Source organism: Asparagus officinalis, chromosome 6 (assembly GCF_001876935.1).
Source record: "Asparagus officinalis chromosome 6, Aspof.V1, whole genome shotgun sequence".
Classification (NCBI taxonomy): Eukaryota; Viridiplantae; Streptophyta; class Magnoliopsida; order Asparagales; family Asparagaceae; genus Asparagus; species Asparagus officinalis.
In genome coordinates, this window is record NC_033799.1 from 26,490,727 (window position 1) to 26,517,338 (window position 26,612).

A 26,612-nucleotide genomic window follows, 5' to 3' on the forward strand; every position below is an offset into this window, starting at 1 on the left:
ACCCTGCCATGTTCAGCAAAAATATTAGTGAAATCACAAGTTTAACATACACGTTTGTATGAAACTTGCAACTAATTTTTGCTAACGTAGCAGCCATGTGATCTCCTCAACAATATTTTACAGAAATTTGCAAAAAGAACATAGATTGATGACATTGATAATATTAATGACTGTGGTTGATGACTTCTAAATATTAATGATCCGAAAGGACCGAAAAGATACTTGGCTAGCACATGAGGGACCTACAACAAAGTTTTGCCAAAAATCTATATGTATTATTAGATTATCCATCATTTATCTTCCTTTTAAAAAAAATATCAGATGAACTGAACATAACCTCCATATGAAACGCGTATAAAATGAATCAAGGCGCTCGCTCGTCGCTCTCTCCGATTCCTTAAAAAAAACGTCTCCTTTTTCCCGCTCCACTAAACCCCAAACAAATTCCCCTTTTAAAAATCTAGGGTTAGGGTTTCGATCTCGTCTACAACTCTATGGAAAAGATCTTATCACCCCCTCGAGCCCCATTCGATTTCTTGCCGCCCTTTTACTCCTCATATTCTGGTAAAGCATGAAGAAATTGTGGTTGTTGATTGGATATCCTTTTTCGTCTGGCTTACAAATCATAATATGTCTCAGGTATTTAGATAAAAGGTTTAAAGCATTAGTTAGCTCAAAAGGTTTAAAGTTGTGTCTAAAAAGTTATGTGAACCATTGGGATATTTATATTTGATATGCATATCTGACAATAGTACCCATCTTCTAATAAATTTGCATATGATGTAGTATTAGCAGTTTCTGTATGAGTCCATCGAACCTTGTTTATTTAGGTCATGCTTATTAGTGTGCTTTCTTTTACAATCTGACAAAACATCCGACGATCATGTGGATTTGGTGAATGGGTTCAGGCTTTTAAAGCCGTTGAAACAAACGTTGAATGAACGAGATGAAAATTTTACTAATTGAACTATTTGTGGTTCATGTTACTTCCCCTTTGCATTTTCGTTATGAGCAAAGGTAGTTGATACCACAAACCGTTTGTGTTTGTATTATTATGTAAGCATTATTGGGTGATCTTTAGACCAGTGCAATTAGTTTCATTTTGTTCTTTTACTAATGGCCTGGAGGAATAAAATTGCAAGCAGAAGTCTTCAAATACTGGAAATGTATTCTGGAGAAGCAACACGGGTATGCTTCCATGTATTGCTAAGTTCATTGTATTCTCCTTGTGTCAATTGTATTTTGTATTCTCCTGGGACTTGTATTTGTGATCAACATGTAGGAATCAGAATGCTTCAGCTGTTATATTGTAAGTTGGGGGATTTGATTATTGGATTTATGCCCCATACAGGTTTTCCCCCCTTGTGTCAATTGTCTCCCTGATAGTTTGTTTTCATTTTAAATACTTAAAGTTTGTTTACCTCGACACTTATATTTATATTGACTTTTGGTTGCTACCCCTTCCGCATGATGCAATAGTAATTCTTGTTTATGAGATTTGAACAATATCCTTGTGTTCTTTTCTTTTGAAATAAAGTATCTAGTTATTTGAATCTGTAAATAATCAACAAACCTGTGTGTGGTATACTGGTATTGGTGGGACGATTCTGCCTTAGTATTCTCTTTTTGTTCACAACATATATTTCTTGTTTTTTTACATATTTAGATTCATTTAGTTGTTGTCCTGTTCTACTCTCTCAATCTTTAACATCTGTATGGTCTTGAAACTACTAGTACACTTGAAAAAACCTATCAAAATATCTGGTGGAAATTTTATGTGTCGTGATCTCGTCTATAAGAATTGAGATACGTGGTATAGATTAAGAGAATTAGACTGTGTTTAATTATCACATAAGTAAAGAGAATCCATATTCGAAAAATACAGTTGCTTCTCTAATTACATCAAAATATGCAAAATCAACATCTAAATATGCAAAAACAAAAATCACTCTAATTCTTTCTCTAATGTACCTCAAAAGAGTATAGTTTGCTTCGAACTCGAAGAGTAAATACTTGGCAAAACCTGTTGATAGTAAAAAGTTTATTGTTCTGTTAAATTTTGTGATAGCTGTTATATCAAGTTTTGCTCATTACTACTTAAATTAACTTAAGTTTCATCAGCTTAATATTCTGTTCTTTTCTCAGAAATAGTGCATATAGCTTGGGATCTCATGCAACTATTATTATGATAAGTATGAAGAGTTTTGAGAAATGAAAAAAGAGAAAAAAGGGAAAAAAAGAAAAGAAACATAAGCTATTTGTATTGCAGTAAGCAAGCAGACATACAAAAAACAACCTGATTATTTCTACAAGTAAAGTTTCTTTCACTTATAACGGAATGTACCACTACCACCCAAATACTGTTAGCGTCTTTAATATTTGATGAAAGTTAACAGTGGTGATTCTTAACATTACATTCATCATCAGATTTTGCTGACGTGATAATGATCTAACCCTAGCATGTTCAGCAAAAAAATTAGTGAAATCACAAGTTCAACATACATGTTTGTACGAAACTTGCAAGTAATTTTTTCTAACTGGCAGCCATGTGATGTCCTCAACAATATTTTATAGAAATTTGCAAAAAGAACATAGATTGATGACATTGATAATATTAGTGACTGTGGTTGATGACTTCTAAATATTAATGATCCGAAAGGACCGAAAAGATACTTGGCTAGCACATGTGGGACCTACAACAAAGTTTTGCCAAAAATCTATATGCATTATTAGATTATCCATCATTTGCCTTTCTTTAAAAGAAAATATCTTATGAACTGAACCTAACCTACACAGGAAACATGTATAAAATGAATCAAGGCGCTCGCTCCTCGCTCTCTCCGATTCCTTAAAAAAAAGGCGGCTCCTTTTTCCCGCTCCACTAAACCCCGAACAAATTTCCCCTTTAAAAATCTAGGGTTAGGGTTTCGATCTCATCTACAACTCCATGGAAAATCTCTTATCACCCCCTCGAGCCCCGTTTTCTTTCTTGCCGCCTTTTTCCTCCTCTCCCTCTTCGTCTTCGATTAGCAGACAATTAGGCCAACTAAGGTTTGCTATTCAGCCCACTCCTCCTTGGCGATTCGAACCACTTAGGGTTTCGTTGAGCAGTTCAGAAGGAGTCACGACTACGAAGGTAAAGATCTCCATTCTCGGTTTCCTGGCTGGGGAATTTTCACGAACACAAGCCCTGCCTTTTATTGACTGCATGCTTGTTTTTTTGCTTTTTTGTGACTATTTTATCGCTAAGTTTTCTTAAATCTCATATACTATAATCTTGAAATGTTTCTCAAAAGTAGCATCTTTTGGATTTTTGAATAAAGATAGGATTTTTTATAAGTTTACGGGAGGGAATATTTTGGGATAGAGGATAAAACTGTTAGTAAATAATAAATATCATATGCTATAGGTCACTTTTTTTTCTTCTTCTGGATTTGTAATGTAGGGCTTCCACTGTTGTATTTTGAATTTCAGGTTCTTAATTTTTTTTAAATAAATTAAGATGATCCTTTGGCAGTCCTAAATTTATAGTGAGCTGCTTTCAATCCAATAATTAGGCTAATGAATCTTTAATGATGATTAAGTTTGATCCGGAATGATCTAATTTTTTTGGTGATCCTTTTTCTTTAATATTCCTCCAATTTGGACAACTGGTTGAATATGTTTTGGCTGTGTGAACTTTAATGTTTTAGATGGAGCACCATCGTGAAGAGGAGGTTGTTGCTCTTCAGTCTATTAGCATTATGGCTCTATCACTTTTAGAAGGCCTATATTTGCAGAAAGTCAAGGATTTGCACCCTTTCTTTAGTGAATATGGGTTAATCCGTTACCGTGTAATGGTTGAGGTAACTTTCATTAAATTCTCCTGTAAGAATACATATTTTATCAGTTCTTTTTTATTCAACACTAGTGCGCAGTGTTAGTCTTACAATATATTTTTTTAAGAATAATGGTTTCATATTTAAATGTAGATTATACAATCATTTTTGTAGCGAATGATAAAGAAATATTTCTGGTTGGATATCCTTGTTCGTCTGGCTTACAAATCATAACACGTCCCAGGTATTTTGATAAAAGGTTTAAAGCCTTAGTTAGCTCAAAAGGTTTAAAGTTGCTAAATTTTGTTTTGATATGTAAAAAGCTTCTAAGTTGCAATATATTCCAAATAGACCATTGTTTAAGAATGTTTCTCATTTGCAAAATAATTTTAAAAGAAAATCTTTATTTGCAAATGATTCCCGTGCATGAGCTAATGGTCCACAAAAACAAATCGATCTCTTTCATTGCACAAATTACAATCGGAAGGGTCATTTGAGTGATTATTGCTTTGACCGTGTTAGTGCACTAAATGTGCCCAAATGGGTTCATAACCCAAGGGCTTTGAGCTTTAATGATAGGGGTCATGTTCCTAAATTTTTTGGTACCAAGAGTTCTTCGGTACCAAAACAAATTTAAATTTTAAACCAAGAATTTTAATGTTCTTACTTTTTCGGTACCAAAACAAATTTAAATTTTAAACCAAGAATTTTAATGTTCTTACTTTTCCTTTTCTTGGTTTTGAAAATTACGTCTTAAAATCTTTTGATTATGAAAATAAATTTTTAATTGATCAAATCTTTTGTTTTCATGATTATTTGTTTTGATTTTGATAAGAGGTTTGTGTTCATATAACCCTCCGGATTTATTGGGTGTTTATTCCCAAATCTTATCTACCGAATGTTAAAATGTTTACATGGGTTGATACTAGCTCAATAGCTAGATATAGTTGCCTCTCTTGATTTTTGAAAATCAATGATGATTTGATTTTATGTTCTTGTATGATTTACTTGTGATTTATGATTTCATTTTATTTTCATTTGAAAACATTTTGCATGATTCTCATGCTCTTTTTATTTTAATTTCATAAATCTATTTTATACATGGTTTTTATATTAGTGTAATGAGATACTATCTTCATAATGACATATTTATATGTGTCTTCATTGTCTTTTTGTATGTGAGGAGTGTTTAGCATACTTTTCATCTATGCTTGCTCACATATGTATGCCTTAGCATTCATTGTATATATTCATTAAGGCATTTTGAAAGGGGGAGTAATCCCTATACTTATTTTATACTCACCCATGCTTATTTGTAGGGGGAGCTTTCGCTCTCTTAATTCTTTTGTCCCCTTTTTGATGTTGTCAAAGGGGGAGAAATATTATGAGTATACAATTCCTTGTTTATATGCATGTGTATTATCTTGTATATGTTCATTTCCTTCATGCATATATTCCTTTTTGTAAATTGTTTGTCATCATAAAAAAGGGGGAGATTGTTGGCCTTCTTGTTTTGATGGTGATTTTACAAACAATTTACGTCTAATGTTGTTTGTCTAGTGTTTGTGTTTTCGTATTTATTCTAGGTAAACAACATGTTGGAGGATGGATGGAATAGCGCTTCAACGACGATATCCAATGGAGGTTGGCGGAATTGTAGAGTGAAGCAACGTATAATTCAAGTTAAAGATCAAGTTCTAGCTTCATCCGCATAGTGTACCAAGTCAAGCTTATTGAAGATCAAGTTCATAGCTTGGGTAACTTAGTTTACGTTTTATATTATGTTTGTTAAGTACCTTAAGCTCAATATCATATACACACACGTATTTGGTTTCTATGTATATATATAGTTATATATATACATGCATGGTTATGGGTTTTCATGTTTACAAATATGAAATTACATATTTCATATTTATTATTGTGATTTGGTTTAACTACTTAGATATGAAACAAATATATTTTCATATACATACTCATATGTTTCATATTCTATTGTATTTAGGAAAATACTATATTCATTGTTTATAGACTTCATAACAATAGTTTACATCTTTCTTCAAGTCTATAAAATTATTTTATAAAGTTTCAAAACTTGGTTTAGCCAAAATGTCAAAATTCACATGTTTACATTTTCATGTTTTGGCCTATTTTGTAAAATGATGATATTTTTCATTTGGGAAGTCCTTTTTGTAAAATGATTGTAGCATGTTTATTATCATGTCTACAATCATTCCCCAAAGTTTTATATTTTTTAGAATTTATTTGATATTTTTAAACAGTGCTGAAAAATAGTTTTCAGAACTTTATTTTTATATATCAGTTCAAGGTCGACCGCCACGGTCGACCGCGCCTGAGTCCTTTGCATAGTGGGCAGCAGAAACTTTCACGGTCGACTGCCACGGTCGACCGTCGGCTGAAAATTTCTCGCGGTTGACCACCGCGGTCGGCTGAAAATTTCTCGTGGTTTCTATAAATACCCCGCTTACCTCAGTTCTAACTAAGTAACCCAAGAAATGTTTTAAACATGTTTTAAAAGAGTTTAAGTTTGTTTAGTTTGTTTTTAGGGTTTGCTGTTACAAAGAGGAGTTTGCATCATCTGTTGAGGAGTTCATCTTCAATATCTTCTCATCCTCTCTTTGTGTTTATAGAGAAGTTTTCTAACTCTTTTCTCTAGCAATATTATTATTGATTTTCATATACTTAATTTGCTATTTGAGTTAGATTTGATTATACTCATTGTTTACACACACACCCACTTGAGCTTACTGTATTTTCATATATAGTATATTTGGGTTGGTGAGAGATTGTAACAATTGAGTGTGAGCTTTCATTGTGTTCTCATCCATAATAGAGAACAATCATTCTTTGTATTGTGCTTAATCGTGAGATCACTTTGTAATACACTTGTACACCGAGAGGAGTGTGTGGTGAGAGTCGGGGATCATCCCAAGAGGAGTGGTATCGGTTGACGAACCTAGGGAGAGGTTGTAACCTAGCACTTGAGGGAGACACGGCTAGGTCCAACACTTGTGAGGGTGTAGAGTGTGTTTGCATAGTGTTTGTTATGTGAGAGTTTTCGGTGAACTTGTAAACCGAGTGTGTAGAAGTTTTGGCTTCCAAACCGGGTTATGATAGTGGGGTATCTCCTCGAGGTGAGGAATGGGGACGTAGGTCATAGGGACCGAACCCCGTAAACATATCATTTGTTTGTGATTGCATTGGCATACTTGTTTTCATGTTCATATCTTACATCGCCACTGTGTATTGCTTGTTGTTCATTTTGCGCTATCACATTTGTAGTTTGATTAGATCACCCTTGTGTTAGTTTATATATCCTTGCATATATTTTCATCATATAGGATATATCTTATTGTTCATATTGCTTATCCTAGCTCACATATATTATTGTATTTTATACTTGCTAGGATAACTTGTTAATTAATTTTAATTGGTTTTAATCGGATTAGATTAGCATAAGACCCTAATCACCCCCTCTAGGGTCTAACACCCTCTTCTAATAAATTTGTATATGATGTAGTATTAGCTGTTTCTGTATGAGTCCATCGAACATTGTTTATTTAGGTCATGCTTATTAGTGTGCTTTCTTTTACAATCTGACAAAACGTCCAGCCTCTACTTTGATATAGGTAGCAGTCTTCATTAAAACTTGTCATAGTGTAGTCATGTCTTGGGTAATGGAGAAAGAGGTAACTTACAAGTAAAAAAGGTTTACCTCTTTATCCATTACCCATCATGATCTGACAAAGCTGGCTACTGTAGTTATTTTCATGTTAGCTACTTAGTGCAAAATGCTTATCTGAAGTGATTTTTTTATGTAAAATGGTTGCCAAAATTATCAGAAATACCTAAAATCAAGGAGGTTCAAAGCTTTAACGAGAATGCCAGGTCTTATTTAGAAAGTATAGTTAGTGGCTTCAGCAAAGCTGATGCTCTGGAAGTGAAAATGATTGAAAAAGTAACTAACCACGATGTTAAAGCAGTGGAATACTTCTTGAAACAGAAATGTCAATCCAATGCTATAATTGTTGAGGTGAGTTTTTGATGTTCCTTGTTGTGGGTACTCTATGCTTCCCCTTTTTATAACTACGACTGACTATGGTTTCAAAGATTTTATTTGATGCTTAATATTTGACATCAGATTCTACAAAATTCTTTTTTAGGTACTGGAGTTTTTCCATTTTGCTTGTACGTCAGAGGATATAAATAATTTAGCCCATGCATTCGCACTGAAAGAGGCGTTCAACACTATCATATTTCCTGTGATAATTGATTTGTTGAATGAAATATGCAAACTAGCGAAGGAAAATGCTCATATCTCCATGTTTTCTCACACTCATGGATAGATATTTTCAGTTCTAGATGAGAGGCAACTCTTGTTATAGCGGAATACCAACTTTTTGTTGATTAAATATTATCTACAAAAACTTGTGTTTACACATAGAAGGACATAGTTTATTGTATATATTGATTTAAAAAAAAAGAATTAGAAGCTATTAGACTAAGAAAATGCAGAGAATGTTTCAAGGAAAAAGAAAAATTCTTTTTCATTTCCACGAACTAATTTATTTAGCAATCCTAAATTTTTAATGAAATTTATCCCAAATGGAGAATGGATGCAACTGACAAGAGAACGTTTAGAGAAGGATTAGAGAAGTAGGAGTACTCAAAGAAAAACAAAGTACTCTTGGGTTTAAAAAGTTAAACTTAATCGAAGGTGTACAGGGTAATATTCCACTAAGAATTTTTCCCTAATGTCCTGGTGGTGGATTTTTTGGGGGAAATAACTCAAAGATTTCTGGCTGGTCATTTCGGTGAAATTTTTTATACAAATAATGATTACATGCTGAAACTTAGGAATTTTCTACATGGGGCTAATACATCATGTATAATTACTGGTTTGATAAAGATTATACTATCTATCTTCGTTCATATATGTTTGCAGGACATGTTCTATATTCCTTTCTTCATGAGTTTTTAGCTTGATTCTATGAAATGAATTGAATAGAACCTTTTCAATCTGAAGGTTAAAAATAATATAATCATGTCTTTGTTTCTTATTTAGTCCTACATCAGAAAATGAGTGAGAAGTTAAGTTGCTTAAATAGGTATGCCCAAGACTCAAGTGTAACACGGCTAGTTGATTTGGCAGTGGGTTGAGCCAAACGTGTTACACTTGGTGGGTCCTACGGCTTGTACTACACCAATGGGCCCGGTGGCCCGGGGCGTGACAAATTGTATCATAGCAGTTGCGAGTCGAAAGTGTGGAGCTAAGTGCTATGTGGGGCTAAGTGCTATATTGCGTGAGTGTGGTGGGAGCCACCTCTAGAGTCCACATAACCTAGTGATACCGGGATGTGCCAATTGTCATGTCACGATGAGGATGTCGCTTATTTAAGGTGGGGTGTGTAGAAGATCGTACATGAGATCGAAGCTCGCCTTCGATGGCGAAGTTGAGGAGGCGAGGAAGATCGCCTGCAGAGGTCGATGGCGTGTTGAGGAGGTGAGGAAAGTCGCCTCTTCGAGATCGCAGGCGAAGTGTGTGGCGTGGTTGAGCTTGGGAGGTGAGCGGATCTCGCCTGCTACGTGGATCGAACTCGCCTATAGCGGATCTCACCTGTTGATGTCACCCTCACCCATGATCTCGCCTACAGCGGAGTGAACTTTGCTTGTGTGTTGGAGCCAGCTAGAGCGTAACTGGAGCACATAGACCGACCGCCCTAGGGTTTCCCTATAAAAGGGAAACCTTATTTGTGCGCGAATTAGTGAGCGCGAGAGTAGAGAGAGAAGAAGAGATTGGCGGTGGTAATTTCTTGAGCTTCCGTTCTCTCTACAGTTTGGGAAATTTTTGATTTTTATTCCCTTTTAACCCTGTTCTCATTTACTGTTGAGAAGGGGTTGGTGAATATTAATTGGGGAAGTTATTATAATAGAGAGAGAGTGTTTGAGCATTGATTTTAGATTAAAATCAATTGCTATTTGTTTGAGAGATCTGAAGTTTGAGATCCTCTCTCTTATTTGTAATTTATTGTTATTAATAAGAAATTATTGTGCTGCTCTCGTGGACGTAGGCAGATTTGCCAAACTACGCAAAATCTGTTGTCTTGCATTTGTGTTACTTGTTTGGTTGTTGATAAGCGTTCCAATTTCGTTTGTATTTGTGTGCCTTTGGTTTCGCTGCGCACAAAAAGTGGTATTAGAGCTCCAGGTTTGACTTGGTGTTTGATTTGGAGAAGAAAGCTAGGGCTTGGATTCTCGTTTGAAGAGATTAGATTATCAACATAGGTGAAACAAGTACATCAGGATCGTCTCTTTCAAAGGCGATACAAGGGTTGAGCATTAATAATACAAAAATTGATGCTCAAAAATTTGATGGCAAGATAATTTTTGGTTTGTGGAGGTGTCAAGTGATGGATGCATTAGACGCCCAACATTTGGAGGAGACTCTTAAGTTACAAGAGAAACCTGAAGACATGGAGGATAAGATTTGGATGAAAATAAATTGTAGAGCGTTTGGGGTTATTCGATCATGTTTGACGCCGGATTTGATCTATGATGTGATGAACGAGACGTCGGTGAAATGGTTGTGGGAAACACTCAATGAGAAGTTTCTTATGAAGAGCATTGAGAATCGGCTTAACTTGAAGAAGAGGTTTTACCAATTCAAGATGAAGAGGGGAGTTTCCATTAGAGTACATGTCAATAACTTCACAAAATTGCTATCAGATATGGCCAATGTGGATATCATGGTAGAGGATGAAGATAAGACAATGTTGTTACTATGTTCATTGCCAGAGGATGATTTTGGTACATTTTTTCTTACGATGATCAATGGTAGAACCACTATCCGCTAAAAGGAGGTGACCTCAGTATTGGTGAACTATGAGTTGAGGAAGAGAGATAGTGAACCCTTCGAGAAGACATCAGGAGATGCATTAGCAGTGAGAGGTCGTAGTCCAAACCGCCGTCCATTTAATCACTCCAAGTCGAAGCAAGGAGGTGGCTATAAGTGTGTTGGTAGGAATCAATGTCGCTTCTGTAAAGAAGAGGGACATTGGAAGATTGACTTCCCAAAGTTGAAGGACAGAGCCGGGAAGAATAAGGGGAAAGCCGTACAGGCTTCAGAAGTGAATATTGTCAAAGCTAGTGACGATAATTCAAATTCAGATTCTTCGGGCTATTCATACCCAGCATTACCGTCAGTTTGTTATGCTAACTCTATGGAGTGGATGTTGGATTCAGGTGCTACATACCATATTTGTCCGAGGAGGGATTAGTTCTCCAGCTTTGAGGAGTTGTAAAGAGGGGATGTCGTGCTCATAGGTAATAACCACGTATGCCCTATCGGTGGTATTGGTATAGTCCAGATCAGAATGTATGACGGAGTGACTAGGGAGTTGAAGGAAGTGAGATTCGTTCCTCAATTGACGAAGAATATCATTTCACTTGGAACTTTGGAGGCATCTCGCTATAGGGTGATCTTTGAGAATGCAAATCTGAAGGTCACAAAGGGTTCTATAGCGGTGATGCGAGGTGTTAGGGAAAACAACCTTTACTACTTGAAGGGCAAGACAGTAACAGAGGGTCTGGCAGCTTCGATTACCACAGAGAAAGATACTACCTGCTTATGTCATATGAGATTAGGACACTCTGGTAATAAGTCCCTGCAGGTATTGGCGAAACAGGGGCTATTGAAGGGTGCAAAGACCTGCAAGATGGAGCTGTGTGAACATTGCATACTTGGGAAGAAGACTAAAGTGAAATTCAGCACCGCAATTCACAATACCCAAGGTACATTGGATTATGTTCATACTGATGTTTGGGGTCCTTCCAAGAACACATCTCTTGGTGAGGCTAATTATTTTGTCACTTTCATTGATGATTATTCCAGGAGGAAGGGTATACCCCATGAAGCATAAACATGAGGTCCTGGATATATTTGTGGAGTGGAAGAAGAAAGTGGAGCTATAGACAGGTAGAAAGGTGAATGTACTCCGTTTGGATAATGGTGGTGAGTACAAGAGTGATCCATTTCTGCAGTTTTGCCAGGATCATGGCATTAGGCGACACTTCACAGTTCGTGAGACACCGTAACAAAACAGGGTGGCTGAAAGGTTGAACCGTACCTTACTGGAGAAGGTGCAATGTATGATGATACAGAGTAGATTGTCAAGATCTTTTTGGGCCGAGGCGTTGGTTTATGCAAGCCTTCTAGTAAATAGGTTGTCATGCACTGCGATAAATGGAAAGACTCCTATGTAGCGTTAGTCTGGTTCGGTAGCTAGTGACTATGAGTTGCTTCGGATATTTAGGTGTCCTTCTTATTATAATGTCAGTGATGATAAATTAAATCCGAAGGTGAGGAAAACAGTCTTTGTGGGATTTAAAGATGGAGTTAAAGGTTTCAAGTTGTAGGATCCACAAGACAAGAAGATGATCATTAGCAAAGATGTCACGTTTGATGAGGCTCACATGATGAGGTCTCAGATTCCTCAGCTGGTGGGGGAAGGCCAGAATAGTAGGGTATCACAGCAGGTGGAGGAAGATGTGACTCTACAGACTTTAGATAGTACTGTATCTATTGAGACTCCTACAGAGGTGACACTAGGAGGAGATGATATGACAGACGGGCAAGTGGAGGATACACTAGATGTTGGGACTCAGGAACAGGGTCATGTTCAGGAGTCCATTGTAGCTAATAGACCAAGAAGAAACATTCGTCGGCCAGCTAGATATGATGATGTCATGGTTGCATATGCTTTATCAGCTGAAGTCGTTGATGATTTGGTTCCTTCTACATTCAGGGAAGCAAAGTCAAGCTCTGATTCGATTAGGTGGAGGGAAGCTATGGAGGAAGAGATGCAGTCTCTTCATAAGAATGACACTTAGGAACTTGCAAAGCCACCAAAGGATAAGAAGGCTATTGGATGCAAGTGGGTATATACGAAGAAAGAAGGATCTTCTATTTGGGACATTTGGTATAAAGCCAGATTGGTTGCCAAAGGGTATGCCCAACTTGAGGGCATAGATTACAATGAGATATTCTCACCTGTTGTAAAGCATTCGTCAATAAGAATACTATTGGCGTTGGTGGCACAGCTGGATTTGGATTTGGTGCAGATAGATGTTAAGACAGCCTTTCTACATAGAGATTTAGAAGAGGAGATCTACATGACACAACCTATGGGGTTCAAAGCTGTAGGAAAGGAAGAATTAGTATGCAAGCTGAAGAAGTCTCTTTATGGATTAAAGCAATCGCCATGACAATGGTACAAGAGATTCGACGACTTCATGATTGGCCGAGGATACACGAGAAGCCCATATGACCTGTGTGTTTACATGCACAAGCTACTGCATGGTGAGTATATTTATTTGCTGTTATATGTTGACAATATGCTCATTACTTCCTGGAATACTTTAGCTATTAGAAAGTTGAAAAAGGAACTGTCATCCGAATTTGAGATGAAGGATCTTGGAGAAGCAAAGAAGATATTGGGTATGGAGATTGAGAGAGACAGGGTGAAGGGGAGGTTGAAGTTGACACAGAGCAGTTACTTACAGAAGATGCTGAAGAAATTCAGTTATGATGGCAATGTCAAGGCGGTGAGTACTCCATAAGCTCCCCACTTTAAGCTATCAGCTATGATGTTACCTGTTTTAGTTGAGGACCATGAATACATGTCCAAAGTTCCATATGCTAATGCGGTGGGTAGCTTGATGTATGCGATAGTGTGTACAAGGCCGGATTTATCACAGGCCATGAGCATGGTATCTAGGTACATGCACGACCCATGGAAGAGTCATTGGAAGGCCGTGAAGTGGATTCTACGGTATATAAAAGGTACCGTGGATGTTGGTTTAGTATTCGAGAAGAATGGGAAGAATGGGCAGGATTATATTGGTTATGTGGATTCCGATTATGCGGGGGATCTTGATAAGCGCCGGACTATAACTGGATATGTATTTACACTAGCAGGAGCACCGGTGTATTAGAGATGCACACTTCAGTCTACAATGGCTCTCTCCACTACGCAGGCAGAGTATATGGCGTTGACTGAAGATGTGAAGGAGGCTTTGTGGTTGCAGGGGTTATTGGATGAACTGGAGATTGCACAAGATACCATTAAGGTACATTGTGATAGCATGTCAGCTGTCTATTTAGCCAAGAACCAGGCATATCATGCTCACACAAAGTACATTAATGTCAAATTCTATTTTGTTCGAGACGTATTGGATGATGGAGATGTCAGATTGGAGAAGATCCACACAAAGGACAATCCGGCAAATATGTTGACCAAAGTTGTCACTGGAGTGAAATTTGGTTATTATTTGGAATAGTTAAACATTCTTTGCTGTTGAGGGCCTTTGAAGGCCATGTGGTGAACTATGTGAAGGCTTGATTCATTGGACAAGAGGATACATAGGCAAGTCTTTATGATGCAGCCGATTTGGTGAGTAGACATCGACGTTTGGAGAATGGTCTCATTCTCATTTGGTTCCTGACTTATTATGGATTGAGTCCATTGTCGTGAATTGTTTCACTTTGTACTCGACGCAACAAGTGGGACATTTTTTTTGGTTGGTGTCAGCTCAGTTTTAGGGAAACGTTCGCCGAGGTGGATATTTGTAGAATATCGTACCTGAGATCGAAGCTCCCTTCGATGGCAAAGTTAAGGAGGTGAGGAACATCACCTGTAGAGGTCAATGGCGTAGTTAAGGAGGTGAGGAAAGTCGCCTGTTCGAGATCGCAGGCGAAGTGTGTGGCGAGGTCGAGCTTGGGAGGTGAGCGGATCTCGCCTGCTGCGTGGACTTGTATTGGTTGTATTGGTTGGACGATTCTGCCTTAGTATTCTCTTTTTGTTCACAATATAGATTTCTTGTTTTTTACATATTTAGATACAGTTAGTTGTTGTCCTATTCTACTCTCTCAATCTTTAACATCTGTATGGTCTTGAAACTACTAGTACACTTGAAAACAACTATCAAAATATCCGATGGAAATTTTATGTGGCGTGATCTCGCCTATAAGAATTGAGATACGTGGTATGGATTGAGAGAATTAGACTATGTTTAATTATCACATAAGTAAAGAGAATACAGATCCAAAAAATACAGTTGCTTCTCTAATTACATCAAAATATGCAAAATCAACATCTAAATATGCAAAAACAAAAGTCACTTACAAAAATCACTCTAGTTCTTTCTCTAATGTGCCTCAAAAGAGTATAGTTTGCTTCGAACTCGTTGAGTAAATATTTGGAAAAACCTATTGACAGTAAAAAGTTTATTGTTTTGTTGAATTTTGTGATAGCTGTTATGTCAAGTTTTGCTCATTACTACTTGAATTAACTTAAGTTTCATCAGCTTAATATTATGTTCTTTTCTCAGAAATAGTGCCTATAGCTTGGGATCTCATGCAACTATTTTTATGATAAGTATGAAGAGTTTTGAGAAATGAAAAAAAGAGAAAAAAAGGAAAAAAAAAGAAAAATAAAATGAGCTATTTGTATTCCAGTAAGCAAGCGGACATACAAAAAACTGCCTGATTATTTCTACAAGTAAAGTTTCTTTCACTTATAACGACCACTACCACCCAAATACTGTTAGCGTCTTTAATATTTGATGAAAGTTAACAGTGGTGATTCTTAACACTACATTCGTCATCAGATTTTGCTGACGTGACAATGATCTAACCCTGCCATGTTCATCAAAAAAATTAGTGAAATCGCAAGTTCAACATACACGTTTGTATGAAACTTGCAACTAATTTTTGCTAACGTAGCAGCCATGTGATCTCCTCAACAATATTTTACAAAAATTTGTAAAAAGAACATAGATTGATGACATTGATAATATTAATGACTGTGGTTGACGACTTCTAAATATTAATGATCCGAAAGGACCGAAAAGATACTTGGCTAGCACATGAGGGACCTACAACAATGTTTTACCAAAAATCTATATGTATTATTAGATTATCCATCATTTACCTTCCTTTTAAAAAAAATATCTGATGAACTGAACCTAACCTCCACAGGAAAGGTGTATAAAATGAATCAAGGCACTCGCTCCTCGATCTCTCCAATTCCTTAAAAAAAAGTGGCTCCTTTTTCCCGCTCCACTAAACCCCGAACAAATTCCCCCTTTAAATCTAGGGTTAAGGTTTCGATCTCGTCTGCAACTCAATGGAAAAGCTCTTGTCACCCCCTCAAGCCCCATTCGCTTTCTTGCCGCCCTTTTCCTCCTCTCCCTCTTCGACTTCGATCAGCAGACGATCAGGCCAGCTAAGGTTTCAGATTCAGCCCACCCCACCTCGGCGATTTAAACCACTTAGGGTTTCGGTGAGCAGTTCAGAAGGAGTCACGACTACGAAGGTAAAGATCTCCATTCTTGGTTTCCTGGCTGGGGAATTTTCACGAACACAAGCCCTGCCTTTTATTGACTACATGCTTGTTTTTTGCTTTTTTGTGATTATTTACTTGCTAAATTTTCTTAAATCTCATATACTATAATCTTGAAATGTTTCTCAAAAGTGGCATCTTTTGGATTTTTGAATAAAGATAGTATTTTTTATAAGTTTACGTGAGGGAATATTTTGTGATAGAGCATAAAACTTTTAGTAAATAATAAATATCATATGCTATAGGTCACTTTTTTTTCTTCTTCTGGATTTGTAATATAGGGCTTCTACTGTTGTATTTTGAATTTCAGGTTCTTAATTTTTTTAAAATAAATTGAGATGATCCTTTGGCAGTCCTTAATTTATAGTGTGCTATATTCAATCCAATAATTAGGCTTATGAGTCTTCAATGATGATTAAATTTGATCCGTAATGATCTAATTTTTTTGGAGGTCCTTTTTCTTTAATTTTCCTCAAATTTGGACAACTAGTTGAATATGTTTTGGCTGTGTGAACTTTAATGTTTTAGATGGAGCATCATCATGAAGAGGAGGTTGTTGATCTTGAATTTGTTAGCATTATGGCTCTATCACCTTTAGATGGCCGATATTTGCAGAAAGTCAAGGATTTGCACCCATTCTTTAGTGAATATGGGTTAATCCGTTACCGTGTAATGGTCGAGGTAACTTTCATTAAATTCTCCTGTAAGAATACATATTTAATAAGTGCTTTTTTATTCAACACCAGTGCACAATTTTAGTCTTACATTATGTTTTTTTTAAGAATAATGGTCTCATAGTTAAATGTAGATTATACAATCATTTTTGTAGCGAATGATAAAGAAATGTTTCTAGTAAAGCATGAAGAAAATGTGGTTGTTGATTGGATATCCTTGTTTGTCTGCTTACAAATCATAATATGTTTCAGGTATTTAGATAAAAGGTTTAAAGCATTAGTTAGCTCAAAAGGTTTAAAGTTGTGCCTAAAATGTTATGTGAACCGTTGGGATATTTATATTTGATATGCATATCTAACAATAGTACCCCTCTTCTAATAAATTTGCATATGATGTAGTATTAGCAGTTTCTGTATGAGTCCATCGAACATTGTTTATTTAGGTCATGCTTATTAGTGTGCTTTCTTTTACAATCTGACAAAACATCCATCCTCTACTTTGATATAGGTAGTAGTCTTCATTAAAACTTGTCATAGTGTAGTCATGTCTTGGGTAATGAAGAAAGAGGTAACTTACAAGTAAAAAAGGTTTACCTCTTTCTCCATTACCCATCATGATCTGACAATACTGGCCACTGTGGTTATATTTTCATGTTGGCTACTTAGTGAGGTGAGTTTTTGATGTTCCTTGTTGTGGGTACTCTATACTTCCTCTTTTTATAACTACGACTAGCTGTGGTTTCAAGGATTTCATTTGATGCTTAATATTTGACATCAGATTCTACAAAATTCTTTTTTAGGTACTGGAGTTTTTCCATTTTGCTTGTACATCAGAGGATATAAATAATTTAGCCCATGCATTGGCACTGAAGGAGGCGTTCAACACTGTCATATTTCCTGTGATGATTGAGTTGTTGAATGCAATATGAAAATTAGCGAAGGAAAATTCTCATATCTCCATGTTGTCTCGCACTCATGGATAGGTATTTTCAGTTCTAGATAAGAGGCAACTCTTGTTATAACGGAATACCAACTTTTTATTGATTAGATGTTATCTAAAAAAACTTTAATGCTATATAAGCATAATTGAAAATCTTATATTTCCCTTTTATTTGTGTTTACACATAGAAGGACATAGTTTATTGTATATATTGATTTAAAAAAAAGAATCAGAAGCTATTAGACTAAGAAAATGCAGAGAATGCTTCAAGGAAAAAGAAAAATTCTTTTTCATTTCCATGAACTAATTTATTTAGCAATCCTAAATTCTTAATGAAATTTATCCCAAATGAAGAAGGGATGCAACTGACAAGAGCATGTTTAGAGAAGGATTAGAGTGTTAGACCCTAGAGGGGGGGTGATTAGGGTCTTATGCTAATCTAATCCGATTTTATACCAATTAAAACTTATTAACAACTATATTCTTGCAAGTATGATATACAACTAATTATAAGCAAGAATAAGCAATATACACAAGATGATATATCCTAGCAATGAGATATCTATATGGTATATGCAAGGATATATAAACTATCACAAGGGACAAACAAACTAAACAAGATAGTGGAAAGGATAAACAACAAGCAATAGGCAATGACGATATAAGATATGAACATAAGAATAGGTGCGCCAATGCAAACTCAAACGCACAATATGTTCAATATAAGATATGAACATAAGATTAGGTGCGCCAATGCAAACTCAAACGCACAATATGTTCACGAGGTTCATACCATCTGTCCTACATTCCCGCTCCCCACTCTCGGGGAGAATCCACTACACAATCCGGTTTGGAAGCCGAAACTTCTATACACACTTAGTTTTCTAGCTAACCGAAAACTCTATACACTCGGTTATCAAATCAACCGACAACTCTCACAAATCCTCACAAAGTACATACACAAGCTACAACCTCAAGTATTGGTCCTCACGTATCGAATCCCTTAAGTTCTCAGAATTATCACCTCTCAGTTGGCCACCGACGCCACTCCTCTCGGTATCGACTCCGTCCTCACCACACACTCCTTTCGGTGTACAAGTGTATTACAAAGTGAATTTCACAATTAGGCACACAACAAATGATTGTTCTTTAAACAAGGTGAGAACTTAATTAGGCTTAACTCAATGTTACTATCTCTTACAACCCCAATATACTATGTATGCAAATACTATAAGCTCAAGTGGGTGTGTGTAACAATGAGTATAAATCAAAGTAAATCTAAACTCAAATAAATTCTAGCGTATGAATAGGAAAATAAAGCAATATAAAAAACTGAATAAGAGTTCAAAAAAACTTCTCTATGATGAAAAGAGAGAGAAGGAGAAGAGTTGAATGCTCAAACACCAATGGATGATCTCCTCTAGCTCTTGTGAAAATTTCTTCACAAACTTGAAACTTGAAACAAACTTGAAACCCTTAAACAAATTTGTAAAAACTTTTTGAAATATTTTACTTAAACATCCATAAGAAATAATAGAAGTTAAGGGCTTTTTATAGCCTCTTAAACCATCCAAAAACACTCCAAAATCAAAACTAGCCGTTTCTAGCCGTTACTAGCCGTTAAAAGACCAAAATACCCCAAAATTCAGCATTCTGGAAATTTACGTATCTGGGTTTGTAAAATCAATTAAAAATAGTAAATCAACTCTACAAAATAATAAAATTTTTAGAGACATATCTACACATGTTGAAAGACATGTTAGAGAAAGAATTTATTAAATATCACTTCCCATTTATGGAAAATAATTATTTGAACACAAATATACAGTTTTCGAAATCTGCTGACATACACGATTTTGTAAAATCAATTGGGCACAGTAAAACAATTTCAAAAATTATGGAATTTTAAGATAAGTTTCCAAACATGTATATAAACATGTCAGAGAAAGAATTTATAAAATATCAAATTTATAAAATATCACTTCCCAGGTGAGAGAAATAAATATTTGAACACAGATATTATAGTTCTGAAAACTGCTAAAACACTTGGTTTTCTAAAATCAATTTAACATAGTAAACCAACTCCAAAATTGATGAAACTTTGGAAAATGTTTATAAACATGATAATAAACATGTTAGAATAAGAATTTCTTAAATTAAATTTTCTATTTGTGAAAACTCATGTATTTTACAAGTATGTCCAAAACATGAAAAATATGATATACATGAAATTTGATGTTTTGACATAAACACAACTTTGAAACATTTTCAAACATTCTTATAGACTTAATAAAGGATATAAAATGTTGTTATGAAGTCTATAAACTAGAAACACAAAATTTTCACAAATATGCATATTCTATGTAATATTTTCTAAAACACAATAATAAATATGAAACATGTATTTTCATATTTATAAACATGGAAACCCAAAAACATTTATGTATATATATATAACTATATATATACACATAGAAACTAAAAACTTGTACGTATATATAAAACTAAATATACATAGAAACCAAAACTAAAATGTGTGTGTATATGATATTGAGCTTAAAGTATTGAACACACATAATATAAATCTAAACTAAATACACTCAAGCAATCTTGATCTTCAATAAGCTTGACTTGGTATACTTGCAGATGAAGCTTGAACTTAGATCTTCAACTTTGAATAGCGAGGCTTCAACCACTATTCCACCAACCTCTATTTGATATGATCGTTATGGCGCAATCCATCCATCCTCCAACATATTGTTTGTCTACAATAAATAGATAAACATAAACACTAGACAAACAATATTAGTCGTAAATTATTTGTTAAACATCATCAAAACAAGAAGGCCAACAATCTCCCCCTTTTTGATGATGACAAACAATTTACACAAAGAGATATATATATGCATGAAAAGAAATGAATATATAAATTAGAATTATCATGTATATAAACAAGAAAGGCTTGCTCCCCCTATCAAAATACCATATAGAATATATGAAATGAAAGCTAAGGAAAAAACATGTGAGTAAGCATAAATGAAAGATATGCTAAACATAACTCACATACAAGCAAGACAATGACAATTCCCCCTATCAAAATGCCATATAGAATATATGAAATGAAAGCTAAGGAAAAAACATGTGAGTAAGCATAAATGAAAGATATGCTAAACATAACTCACATACAAGCAAGACAATGAGAACACATATTTATATGTCATTATGAAATAATGTCTCTTTAAAAAACCATGTATGAATAAATTTATGAAAACAAAGGAATGAGGAAAACATGAGAACCATGAAAAAAGTTTTCAAATGAAAACAAATCACTCAAATGAAATCATAAATCAAGATTTGAGTCCAAAAACATAAATATAAACCTCTCAAGAAAATTAAAACTCATAGTCATGAAAACAAAAGATTTTGATCAAAAAAATTGTTTTCATATTTAAAATTTCCAAAGCATATTTTAAAAAACCAAGAAAAGGAAAAAAATAAAAACACTAAGTTCTTGGTTAAAAAATCATTTTGGTACCCAAGCATTCTTGGTGCCGGATTGTTTAGGGACATGAACCCTATCAATAAAGCTCAAAGCCCTGGGGTTATGAACCCTCTTAGGCACATGTGGTGCACTAACACGGTCATAACAATAATCTTGCAAATGACCCTTCCGATTGCAATTTATGCAATGAAAGAGATCCGTTTGTTTTTGTGGATCATAAGCTCGTGCACGGGAAACATTTGCACATAAAGATTCATTTTACAAATGAGAAACATTCTTAAACTATGGTCTATTTGAAACATATTGCAATTTAAAAGCTTTTTATATATCATAACAAAATTTAGCAAGATGTCCAAACCTACCATAAACATCACATTTAAAAACATGTGGTCTATAAGAAGCATTTGGCAAACTAGATTTTCATTTCAAATCAAAACAATATTCATCCAAATGACCAAAACGACCACAATGATCACACTTGAAGACACTAGCATGCTTATGATGAACTTTGTGACAAAGAGCATGTGAATGTGTAAGTGTACAAGATGATGAAGCTACATGAGATGCACAAGGAGAATTAGTATTCTTATATTTATGTGCATCATAGCAAAACTTAGCTAAATGACCTTTATGGCCGTAAATAGAACACTTATAAGTTTTGCTATATATGTGTGCATAATGAGTGGATGATTTTGACTTAATCTTGACATACATATTCATAAGCTTCTTATGGTTGTTAATGTATGTAGTTAGAGTTGAATCTAAAGAAGAAATATGGTTTTTAACATTGTTCAACTCATCATTAGGCATATTAAATATGGTTTTTAACATTGTTCAACTCATCATTAGGCATATTAGCATTAACATTAGAAGTAGAACATATATAGTCATTCATAAAGGAAGCAGTATTCATCATTAGGCATATTAGCATTAACATTAGAAGTAGAACATATATAGTCATTCATAAAGGAAGCAGTATTAATTTTTATGTTCTCTACTTCTAATATGGCATTATCTTTTTTCATGAGTTAAGCTAGAAATGGATGATGTCAATTTTTCATTTTTTAAATTTAATAAGTCATTGTTTTCTTTAAGCATGGAATTTTCTTTTGCAATGACATCAAATTTGGAAGCTAGCTTCTCATGATCGGATTTTAAATTAACATGCTTGGTTTTTAAATCAATAAAATTATTATGAAATTTAGTGTAGGCATGCATTAATCTCTCATAGGCACTAGCGAGTTCATTAATAGATAAATCACATTCGGATTCTGAATCGATTACCACACTAGGGCTATCGCCTAGTGCTCGTGTGCATGATGGTCCTTTTGAACTTGAAGCGGGATCCTCCAAAGTTTGTCGAATCGCCTCTAAGTCCCCTTGATGTGCTTCAATAAGTTTCCATAAGGTGTAAGCACTATCAAAATGAACAAACTTGTTAGGCATAGATGAACCAAAAACATTTAGCAAATATTCTAACAAAATCTTATTCATAGTAAACATTCGATGATCATTTTTATTCCACTTGGATTTTTCCGAAGTGGGCATAATATAAGCATCGTCTATAATTTCTCACAAATCAAAATGTCTAGATCGAACAAAAAGTTTGAATCTAACACACCATTGGGCATAGGGGAAACTATCTAATCTTGGAGCAATATTGATGAAATAACCTAAGCTAGGTGCACTGTGCATATCCATAATATATATATAATAGAGCAAGAAAGATACAAATAAAATCAAAAATTGGATTAGCAAAAAAAAATAACTTGGATCTTTAACTCAAGGCGATTAGTCCTTAAATCAAAGAGCATTAAGCTCTGATACCAATTGTTAGACTCTAGAGGGGGGTGATTACGGTCTTATGAGAATCTAATTTGATTTTATGCCAATTAAAACTTATTAACAACTATATTCTTGCAAGTATGATAGACAACTAATTATAAGCAAGAATAAGCAATATACACAAGATGATATATCCTAGCAATGGGATATCTATATGGTATATGCAAGGATATATAAACTATCACAAGGGAGAAACAAACTAAACAAGATAGTGGAAAGGATAAACAACAAGCCAAAGGCAATGACGATATAAGATATGAACATAATAATAGGTGCGCCAATGCAAACTCAAACACGCAATATGTTCACGAGGTTCGGACCTTCCATCCTACGTCCCCGCTCCCCACTCTTGGGGAGAATTCACTATACAACCCAGTTTGGAAGCCGGAACTTCTCTACACTCTCGGTTTTTTAGCTAACCGAAAACTCTATACACTCGGTTATCAAGTCAACCGACAACTCTCACAAATCCTCACAAAGTACATACACAAGCTACAACCTCAAGTGTTGGTCCTCACGTATCGATTTCCTCAATTTCTCAAAATTATCACCTCTCACCAGGCCACCGACGCCACTCCTCTCAGTATTGACTCCGTTCTCACCACACACTCCACTCGGTGTACAAGTGTATTACAAAGTGAACTTCATAATTAGGCACACAACAAATGATTATTCTCTAAACAAGATGAGAACTCAATTAGGCTTAACTCAATGTTACTATCTCTCATAACCTCAATATACTATGTATGCAAATACTATAAGTCAATTAGGCTTAACTCAATGTTACTATCTCTCATAACCTCAATATACTATGTATGCAAATACTATAAGCTCAAGTAGGTGTGTGTAACAATGAGTATAAATCAAAGTAAATCTAAACTCAAATAAATTCTAGCTTATGGATATGAAAATCAAGCAACATAAAAAATTAGATAAGAGTTCAGAAAAACTTCTCTATGATGACAAGAGAGAAGGAGAAGAGTTGAATGCTCAAACACTGATGGAAGATCTCCTCTAGCTCTTGTGAAAATTTCTTCACAAACTTGAAACTTGAAACAAACTTGAAACCCTTAAACAAACTTGTAAAAACTCTTTGAAACTTTTCTCTTAAACATCCATAAGAAACAATAGAAGTTGAGGGCTTTTTATAGCCTCTTAAACCATCCAAAAACACCCCAAAATCAAAACTAGCCGTTATAGGGTGAAAAGACCAAAATACCCCAAAATTCAGCATTCTGGAAATTTGCTTATCTGGGATTGTAAAATCAATTAAAAATAATAAATCAAATCTAAAAATTATGAAATTTTGAGAGAAGTATATACACATGTTGAAAGACATGTCAGAGAAAGAATATATTAAATATCACTTCCCATTTATGAGAAATAATTATTTGAACACAGATATACAGTTTCTGAAATCTACTGACATACACGATTTTTTAAAATCAATTGGGCATAGTAAAACAACTTTAAAAATCATGGAATTTTGAGAAAAGTTTCCAACCATGTATATAAACATGTTAGGGAAATAATTTATAAAATATCACTTCCCAGTTGAGAGAAATAAATATTTGAATACAGATATTACAGTTCTGAAAACTGCTAAAACACTTGGTTTTCTAAAATCAATTTAACATAGTAAACCAACTATAAAAATGATGAAACTTTGGAAAATATTTTTAAACATGATAATAAACATGTTAGAAAAATAATTTCTCAAATCAAATTTTCTATTTGTGAAAACTCATGTATTTTGCAAGTATGTCAAAAACATAAAAATGTGATATACATGAAATTTGATGATTTTACATAAACACAACTTTGAAACATTTTTAAACGTTCTTATAGACTTAATAAAGGATATAAAATATTGTTATGAAGTTTATAAACTAGAAACACAATATTTTCACAAATATGCATATTCTATGCACTATTTTCTAAAACATAATAATAAATATGAAATATGTAGTCTCATATTTATAAATATGGAAACCCAAAAACATTTATGTATATATATATAACTATATATATACACATAGAAACTAAAAACTTGTATGTATATATAAAACTATATATACATAGAAACCAAAAATAAAATGTGTGCGTATATGATATTGAGCTTAAAGTATTGAACACACATAATATAAATCTAAACTAATATACCCAAGCTAGATCTTGATCTTCAATAAGCTCGACTTGGTAATCTTGCGGATGAAGCTTGAACTTGAATCTTTAACTTTGAATAGCCGAGGCTTCAACCATTATTCCGGCTAACTGCCATTTGATATGATTGTTATAGCACAATCCATCCATCCTCCCAACATATTGTTTGTGTACAATAAATAGATAAACACAAATACTAGACAAATAATATTTAGTCGCTAAATTATTTGTTAAACATCATCAAAACAAGAAGGACAACATAGAGAAGTGGGAGTACTCAAAGAAAAACAAAGTACTCTTGGGTTAAAAGTTAAACTTAATCTAAGGTGCACAGGGTAATATTCCACTAAGAATTTTTCCCTAATGTCCTGTTGGTGGATTTTTTTTGTTGAAATAACTCAAGATTTCTGGCTGTCATTTCGTGAAATTTTTTTATACAAAAGTAAGCTTTTTCGGGGGGGGGAGGGCCATATATAGAAATAATTAAATAATGATTACATGCTGAAACTCAGGAATTTTCTACATGGGGCTATGTATAATTACTGGTTTGATAAAGATTATAATGTCTATCTTCGTTCATATATGTTTGCAGGACATGTTCTACATTCCTTTCTTCATGAGTTTTTAGCTTGATGCTATGAAATAAATTGAATGGAACCTTTTCAATCTGAAGGTTAAAAATAATATAATCATGTCTTTGTTTCTTATTTAGTCTTACATCAGAAAATGAATGAGAAGTTAAGTTGCTTAAATAGGTATGCCCAAGATGCAAGTGTAACACAGCTAGTTGATTTTGGCAGTAGGTTGAGACAAACGTGTTACACTTGGTGGGTCCCACGACTTGTACTGCACCAATGAGCCCGGCGGCTCGGGGCGTGACAAATTATATCATAGCAGTTGCGAGTCGGAAGTGTGGAGCTAAGTGCTATGCGGGGCTAAGTGCTATATTGCGTGAGTGCGGTAGGAGCCACCTTTAGAGTCCACATAACCTAGTGATACCGGGATGCGCCAATTCTGATGTCACGATGAGGACGTCGCTTATGTAAGGTGGGGTGTTTGTGACACTCCTATTTATTCCAACATCAGGAAATGAGTGAGAATTTTAGTGGCTTAAATTATTTAAGTGTAACATCGGTTAGTCAATTTTGGTAGTAGATTGAGCTAAACAACACGTTACACTTATTGGGTCCCACGGCTTGTACCGCACCAATGGGCCCATCAGGCCGGGGCATGACATGGCCAATATTA

At 34.8% G+C, this 26,612-nt stretch overlaps 1 pseudogene; it reads left to right on the top strand.

The window, feature by feature from the left end:
- Positions 1,117 to 26,612, top strand: part of LOC109845946 — a 77,276-nt pseudogene continuing 51,780 nt past the window's right edge.